This window comes from Lynx canadensis, chromosome D2 (assembly GCF_007474595.2).
Source record: "Lynx canadensis isolate LIC74 chromosome D2, mLynCan4.pri.v2, whole genome shotgun sequence".
In the NCBI taxonomy this organism is placed as follows: Eukaryota; Metazoa; Chordata; class Mammalia; order Carnivora; family Felidae; genus Lynx; species Lynx canadensis.
The window spans coordinates 66,056,152-66,065,640 of record NC_044313.2 but is presented as its reverse complement, the minus strand read 5'-3'; positions in this window follow the sequence as shown (position 1 = coordinate 66,065,640).

Genomic DNA, 9,489 nt, shown 5'->3' with positions numbered 1-9,489 from the left:
CTGGTTCTTCTGGTTGTTTCTAGGCCCTTGAATTCAAAGGAGACCCAGAGACTGCTTCCATGACAAGTTCCACCTAGCTACCTACAAACATGTGGCATGATGCTCAGCTCTTCACACAACTTTGGTCTCTTCCCAAACTAGGATTTATTTTCCAATGATTTGGTCTGTGACCTACTGCCAACACTGGCTCCAAGTCTGCCCCTTCACCAAAGATGAACATGCCCTTAGGATCCAGCTATGGGAAAGGCATCTCAAGCACTAAACTTCTTCATAACTGCAAGGAGCAGCAGAGGAGCTTTGTTGTTGCCTAGTAACCCAAGCCAAATAAATGCTGGGCAAATACTCTCAGTCTTCAGTTTGTCGGCCATGTAGCTATGCTTTCTGCTCATAGACTTGTCATCTATTCTCTATCTGTATGTCACTATCTATATAATTACAAATATTTCATATGTATCAGATGAGAAGGAGTTTCCTGCCCTCTGCAATATTACATTTTGTCACTTTCCTTCTAGGTGCATATTACTTACCCATCAAAACTCACCTTCCACAAAGTCCATGTAATGTACTTTTATCCTAAGGTTAAAGTGGCAGATAAAAGCTTAAATCTACTCCCATAGAAGAATTGTACTTTAAGGATTTCCACTGCCTTCACCCAAAGGAGAAATCACACAGGAACTATAGGTGCTGAGGCCACCTGGTGGGAAGGAATTTTTAGTTCTGAGGCTCTTTTCCTGTGCCACTTACATCCCTCCCACAGACACAGTTATGACTGGTTTGGCAGTCCATATGCTTTAGCAAAAAATTAAAGTGAGCCAAGAGCAAGAGTCCATGGTGTTGCCTGACTCAGGAGCACTCAAAGTCAGGAGCTATTTCTATTTTTATTTAGTATCTGGAATTGTAAGTGCCTTCTGACCCTGTTTGATTAGGGGTAGGGGAAGGCCATATATGTTTTGTGTCCCTGTTAATTACCACCATTGTCCCTTGCCCTTGTTGGAATAGGTAGTTGGAATCCTATAGGCAGATGTGCATTTCTTTTTTAAATTTTTTTTTTCAACGTTTATTTATTTTTGGGACAGAGAGAGACAGAGCATGAACGGGGGAGGGGCAGAGAGAGAGGGAGACACAGAATCGGAAACAGGCTCCAGGCTCTGAGCCATCAGCCCAGAGCCTGACGCGGGGCTCGAACTCACGGACCGCGAGATCGTGACCTGGCTGAAGTCGGACGCTTAACCGACTGCGCCACCCAGGCGCCCCCAGATGTGCATTTCTTAACATGGAAGGATTTCCACCCGGGGTCATGGGACCCCCAACTCACCCCTCAGACAGGATAGGGTCAGCAAAGCAGTGCTCAGCCAGACATCAGGAATTGGAGAAGCTTGTGCCCAGGACCCTGCACTCTACCCCTTTTTGCCCTCTCTGCTCTCTGTTCCAATCCTATCTATTTGAGTCTTTTGCACTGTTTTTCTCCCCAGTAGTCCTTGTTAAAACATCCTTTCAGCTAAATCCTGGGAAAATGTTAAGACAGGATAAGAGCTTAATGTGTTGTTCTCCTGAAGTCTTCTCATGCCTACCTTAGGAATGAAGTCCTTAGGGTGAAATCTCAGAAGGTAAGAACAGAGATGATGGGATCAGGACTGCCCAGCTGCTCCTCAGAATGTTTCCTAGGTCCATTTTGGACACAACAACATTAACACTCTGAATAAATGCTGTTATGGGCTGAATGTTTGTGTCCCCCTCCACCTGCCCAAAATTCATATGTTAAATCCTAACCCCAGTGTGAGGGCATTAGGAGGTGCAGTCTTTGGGGAATGATTAGGTCATGAGTGGAGCCTCCATGATAAGATTAGAGTCTATATGAGAAGAGGAAGAAAAGCCAGCTTTCCCTCTCTGCTCTCTGCTCTCTGCTCTCTGCCAAGAGAGGATACAACAAGAAGTCAGCCATCTGCAAACCAGATGGTCCTCACTGGAACCCAAGCATGCTGGCACCCTGATCCTGGACTTCCGGCCTCCAGAACCATGAGAAATAGATTTCTGTGTTTATAAGCCACTCACTCAGACTATGGCACTTTGGTATAGTAGTCCAAAATGAATAAGGCAAAGACCATATACATACTAGCTTCATCATCATCATTATCATCAGGAAGGCCAGGGAGGCACTTACTTTCAGAGTCATCTTATACTATGACTTAGTCTCAGGTCTGATTACTGTCATCACTGAATACTCAGTGGGTGGCAGGCCCTGTTTAAGACCTTTATATGTTATCAATTTAGTGAATCAGAAGGGGAAAATGAGTCACAGAAATATGATCAATAGACATTCTGCCCAAGCTACACAGCTAATAAATATGAATTGTTGGATACATAATTGGATATGGATTGTTGACAATAAATAGGGTCCCTAAGGTTTCTGTCCCCTCCCCAGCTTTATTGAGATATAATTGACAAATTCCATATTATATATATTTAAGATGTAATGTGATGATTTGATATGCATAGACATTATGAAATAATTACCACGATTAAGCTAAGCTTCTGATGTTGGGAGACTGGAAGCCTTAGGATATTGACTCTATCCATCACTCTGAGTAGAAACATATCTGCAAAAATCTGATGACTTATTTTTAATAGGAAATTTGTGGGATGAAGCAATCATTAAACATGGTAAGTTAATCAATAAAGTTCTGCCAGTGACTAATGGTGTGGCTGCAAGCAAGTCAAACAGCCTCTCTGAACCAGTAAGGAAATTACAAACTCATGCACCTTTCCAATAGAAGCAGCTGATAAAGGGATTAAGGAGTATGGGTGCAAGATAATAGGGAGGCGAGTGAGGTTATGGGTATCAGTAAAATTTCTGCCCCATCTATCAGTTGTCACTTGTTTTCACCCTATGCTGGCCAAGCCAACATGTCTATTGATGAAATTCAGCTGAGGGTTGGGTTGCAGATCCATGAAGTGAGTGCAATTTCCAGGGTATATCACTGATGGCCAGAAGCTAATTCCTAACTTGGAGTAACTGAAGGCATTAACTGAACATTTTACAGCAACAGCTGACAGAGATGCCAAGCTCTCTGGCTGAGCCAAGTCATCTGTGAAATGTGGACACAATACAATTTAAATAATAGAACAGTAGCTGCCTGGATTTGTGTTTCTGCATGACTCTTTGCTTAGTTCACACTGGAACCACTACATCGCCTGATTTCTTAGCAGGCAGTTTAGCCTGTGGGAGACATTCCATATCCAGCAACAAATCTCATTTCCTCTCGGCCTGAAGAAGACAGCAAATGCCAGATGGCCTTTCCAGGCTGATAATTATGCTCATGATCTCAAGATGGATGCAGCCTACTTCTGGACTTTTTCTTCTAAACCACACGGTGGGGCTAAAGCACAGGAAATGATTCTCAAGCTGGCCCGTAGTGCCTGCTGTGAGGAGGCAAAAAGAGAAGGTAAAGATCCTTTATCTCGGGTGGCTGCATAAGAAAGAAAAACACAGGCCTAGGAAGGCCCCTGCAAGGAAGGCCTCAGTGTACAGTGAATTCCTACTTATTTCTTGTAAACCCACAGATGCCCAAGGTTCAGGAGCTCGAAGCTGCTGGTAAAACAGGTCTGAAAATTCAAAAGAGCTTAAAGAGTGATTAAGTTACATTTAGGTTTGGTAATGAAGCCAGCACTAAACAATGGGCCAGGTAATTAATATAATTGAGCTCAGAGCTGAAAAAGCCACCAAGTCTGTGTTGTAAATTCCATAGCTATTGAGGATGATGTGTGTTTGCAGGTGAGCTAAGCAGTGAAGGAAACCCCAGGAAGATCCTGAGGGAATTGTAAACAGCTATTCACCTCCCCACAAAGCCAGGGAGCAGAGAGAGAGAAAGCCATCCCCACAGTCTTTCTAGAACTGCATTGTCCACTTGGGGCTGTTAGGTACTTCCTGAAGAGAGATGGGCTGCAAGTTGAAAATACACATGGGATTTCCAAAAAATGTAATCAGTCTCATTAATGGCTTTATAAAGTGATTATATGTTGAAAAGATAACGTTTTGGATCTACTGAGTGACATAAAATATTAAAATCAGTTTCCCCTGTTTCTTTTTACTTTTTTATTTGGTTCCTAGAAATGTTTTAACTATATATGTGGGGGTGCCTGGGTGGCTCAGTCAGTTAAGCGTTTGACTCTTTTTTTTTTTAATTTTTTTTTTCAACGTTTTTATTTATTTTGGGGACAGAGAGAGACAGAGCATGAACGAGGGAGGGGCAGAGAAAGAGGGAGACACAGAATCGGAAACAGGCTCCAGGCTCCGAGCCATCAGCCCAAAGCCTGACGCGGGGCTCGAACTCACGGACCGCGAGATCGTGACCTGGCTGAAGTCGGACGCTTAACCGACTGCGCCACCCAGGCGCCCCAAGCGTTTGACTCTTGATTTAAGCTCAGGTCGTAATCTCATGGTTTGTTGGGCTGTGTGCTGACAGCACACAGAGGCTGCTTGGGATTCTAGGTCTCCCTCTATCTCTGCCCCTCCCCCACTCGCTTGCTCACTCCTGCTCTCCCTCTCAAAAATAAATAAATGAACATTTTTTAAAAAAAGATAAACCATATACGTGGCTCACATTATTTTTATATTGGATATTGCTGCTCTAGGAGCAAGGCACTGGCACAACCATATCACTTTTAAAATGCTGCAATCCTTCCATAACAGTGGGATGATAACACTGTCTGAGTCCCCTGCCCTTCCTGTGTCCCCACTGCCCTGGCCACTCAGCCCCTGCTGAGGCCCTGTGGTGCCCAACATCCATCACTCCACTACTCAAAATTCTTCCATGGAATGTAAAATGAAAACCTGGGAGTTTCTTATAACAAAAAAATGCATTTCCACCTCACAACCCAGCTATTCTACTTCTAGGTATTTCTCCCAAGAGAAATAAAAACATGTACTCTCCAAAAGACTTGTACAAGAATACCCATAAGGGCTTTATCCATAACAAAAAACAACCTAAATATCACCAAACTGTGCTACATTCATACTACTGAGTACTACTCAGCATTAAAAAAAAGAACTATTAAAAACACAATATGGATCAAAGTTACCAGATTTAGCAAATAAAAATACAAATATTGCATGGGGCACAATTTTGTTAAAAATTACTTGTTCTTCTGAAATTCAAATTTAGCTGGGCATCCTATACTTTTTCTGGCCAAGTTAACATGACTTAATCCCAAAAACATAATGTTAAGCAAATGAAGTCAGATACAAAAGAGTGGATCCTAAATGATTCCTTATATGAAATTCATAAACAGGCAAAATTAATATTTGCTCATGGGGAGCACCTGGGTGGCTCAGTCGGTTAAGCATTTGACTGCAGCTCAGGTCATGATCTCAGGTTTGTGAGTCTAAACTCCACGTTGGGCTGTGTGCTGACAGGTCAGAGCCTGGAGCCTGCTTTGCATTCTGTGTCTCCCTCTCTCTCTGCCCCTCTCCTGCTCATGCTCTGTCTCTCTCTCTCTCAAAAATAAATAAACATTAAAAAAATTTAAAAACGAATTCGCTAATAGAAATTAGAACAGTGGTTTTCTCTGGGTAGTGGAAATCGAGTGGAGTGAAGCCTCAGGGATATTTCTAGGATACTAGAAATGTTGATTGGGCTAGTAATGACACAGATAGCATACCTTTAGCAGAACTCATCACTTTGTATATTTCATTTTACCTCAATGAAGAAAACAACTGTCTTCCCTGGATTTCCAATACCTAAACTCCTGATAATAGTATGCGAGGTCCTTCCTTCTCTTGCCATTATTTACCTGTTATCTTTCCATTATCCTTAATGAGTTCTACAGGCCAAATGTGATGAAACTTTTACTCATTATTTCACCCGCTGTTTTGACTCTGTCTCCTAGAAGCTGAAGACTTGCAAGAGCTGTAGACCAATATTCTTCTCTGGTACATTATACTTTGCAATCTGCCTCCATGATACCACTGCCCCATTGCATTATTGTCATTGTCTACACCACACTAACCTGTAAACTCCTGGAGGGCAGGGACCTTTCCTCTTTGCATTTATGTGGCACAAGGTGAAGCATTTAGTACCAACCATAAGTGAAAGAATCTATCATCCCGTCTAACCTCTCTCCTTAAGTCCCTACCTAGAAGCACAGTATTTTCATGTCAACATTTTTTTTCATTTTTTTTTCAACATTTATTTATTTTTGGGACAGAGAGAGACAGAGCATGAACGGGGGAGGGGCAGAGAAAGAGGGAGACACAGAATCGGAAACAGGCTCCAGGCTCTGAGCCATCAGCCCAGAGCCTGACGCGGGGCTCGAACTCACGGACCGCGAGATCGTGACCTGGCTGAAGTCGGACGCTTAACCGACTGCGCCACCCAGGCGCCCCTCAACATTTTTTTTTCAAACACAATATTAAATGCATATGCACATATAAAAAATATTCATATGGTCAAAAGAGAATGAAGGGCAGTTTCCCTAACCAGAAGCAACCACAGGTTTTATTCTAAATCATTCCATAAATGTTCTATGCATAAGCAAATGTATATTACTTGTGCATATATGTATATATTCCTCCCATTTATATAAGTGGAAGATACTGTGTCACTTATTCCCCATTTGGTACTCCCATTCCCTATTTTTTGTCCTATTCTTTGCCCACCAAGAATGTATGGTATACCTCATTACCTAGATTCCCTTGCTGACTGGTTTCCAACTGGGTTTATCCAGTGAGAAACAATGGAAGGGGTTGGAGGGTGGGAGAGAAGTTTGGGTATCTCTTCTTCCTCTGCTTTGGCCCCATATCTCTGGTGGTAGCTGCACTCTTCAACACCTACAGCTCCTGTGTGCAGCCCCTACTCCAGGCTCCAGCACCTTCAGCCTCTTCAGCTCTAGAGATGTACCTTCGACTAGGTTTCCTGGAAATACACTGAGATGGAGAGATGAATGCAGATGGCTTATTGAGGAATGTTCTTTGGATACACACCTACAAGGAAAGGAGGAAAGCAGGAATGGCTAGGAGAAGCTAACATGAAATGCAGTTCAGTGAGATCCCAGATGATGCTACAAAGAGCTCTGGAGCTGGGATGGCCCTCCAGAATTGTTCCAAATTGAGAAGAGAGGCTGGGCTTTCATGTCCGTATGTCATTGGCCATGGCCACTCCCAAGAGGGAATATAACCTGAATGAACCCATCCCATATAGAGGGTGAGGGCAGCCAAGGGAAGGACCATTTGTAAGCCAACAACAGCTGATATTTTCAGTCTCTGTGAATGGGCGCATCAGCCCTAAAAAGGAGACCTGGGTGGAGAACCTCAGTTTCCACTGTAGGATGGTAGTGATTTCCCACTGGTACTAGTGTCTAAATGCCTCTGACCACACTTCTGTACATGACCCATTCATTTGCCCCATCTGGGACAAATTCTGTTCCTTGATGGGATCCTAACACATATACAATATATACATACCACACACACAGACACACACCCTTATCCCCACACTTAACGTGTTCTGAAACACATTCCATCTCAGTCGGTTATTGTCTTTATTGGCTGCAGAGTAACTCACTATATCAATATAATATAATGTAATTATCAAGTTCCCTTCTTAGACACTGAGGTAGTTTCCTGCTTTGCTCTTACAAACAATACTGCAATGAGCATTTGTGTACATTTTTGCACACATCTACAAGACAAGGATAAATTGTTAATAGGGAAATTGCTGGATCAAAGAGTATGTACATTTTAATTTTGATGGATGTTGCCAAATTATCTATGAATATCTGTCATGGTGAGTATGTGAGAGTGCTATATCAACACTTAGGCATTTTTTTCCTTTTTTTTAATATGAAATTTATTGTCAAATTGGTTTCCATGCAACATTCAGTGCTCATCCCAACAGGTGCCCTCCTCAATGGCCATCACCCACTTTCCCCTCCCTCCCACCCCCTATCAACCCTCAGATTGTTCTCAGTTTTTAAGAGTCTCTTATGGTTTGGCTCCCTCCCTCTCTAACTTTTTTTTTCCCCTTCCCCTCCCCCATGGTCTTCTGTTAACTTTCTCAGGATCCACATAAGAGTGAAAACAAATGGTATCTGTCTTTCTCTGTGTGATTTATTTCACTCAGCATAACACTCTCCAGTTCCATCCACATTGCTACAAAAGGCCATATTTCATTCTTTCTCATTGCCAAGTAGTATTCCATTGTGTATATAAACCACAATTTCTTTATACATTCATCATTTGATGGACATTTAGGCTCTTTCCATAATTTGGCTATTGTTGAAAGTTCTGCTATAAACATTGGGGTACAAGTGCCCCTATGCATCAGCACTTAGGCATTTATGCCTGTTAACTGGATGCATGTTTAGTACTTTCAAAGCAGCCTGTTTGATTTAAGGTCTCCCTAGCACATGCAGTTCTCCTACCCTTCTCTTCCACCTCCCCCCAACCCCATCCCATGTGCATGCGCGCGTGCACACACACACACACACACACACACACACAAACATACACACGCCTTTCTGGATACAAATTTATTGCTGGACTGGAGGAAGACCTCTCTTAGACGATGTGTGGCTTCACCACCTTATTTGCCTCCTGGTCTTTTTGCCTTTCCTTCACGTAGATTGTCTTATGATACTTGGCCCTCAGGGCTACAGTGGCAGTTGTGATTAGTGGGGGATTTTCTATCTGTTCTCTCTCCCTCCTGAGTTCAGGATGTCCTAAGTAATTCCATGAAGTGTCTAGAACTAGAAAACTAGAAGTTAAACCTGTTGTATGTGAATGTTCCTTACTGTGTAATCAGTAATCAGGCCAGTGCCCCCCATTCTGCAGATGTTCAGACACTCATTATGTGTTTGCTGCTTGAGGATACTAGCAATTTCACCTTGACACCTTTTTAAAGCAATTACAACATCTCAAAGGAGGACCAATCAGCTTTCAGACAAAACTCAGCTTCCTCAATTCTGCCACCTCAGTTCCAAATTTCCCCTTTAATGCCCTCCCATCCAAGCATAACATATAGATATATTTCATTTGTTTTGACTAAGAACATTAGTATGTGGACCACACTTTCTAAAATTAGTTCTGGAACATTCTTGGAAATGGAAGAGAAGTTATATAATTTCAAGAACATAAAATGAAGGCACACCTGTCATTTCATCTAATGCTTTAATCTCTTGGTTTTAAAAGGAGCTGCATTTGATTTTAATAGAAGTGGAGGCCATCCAGCACAATCTTCTAGGCTTGTCACCTCCCCTCAAACTGAGTCACAACCTGTGAAAAACAGACAGTCCAAAAGGGCCCAAGAGAGGAGAGCAGAAGTCAGGCCAGAGTCAACTTCCAGAAACTGAGGTGGGGCCGGGCGCCTCTGGCTGTAGAAGTACCATGATGAGGGCTACATGCCATCCTTCTTTCCCTTCCTGTTACCAGGAAGACATGACCCAGGGCAGCAGACCAGCTGCTGCTCACTGGAGCCAAGTTCGGTAGGGCTGAGT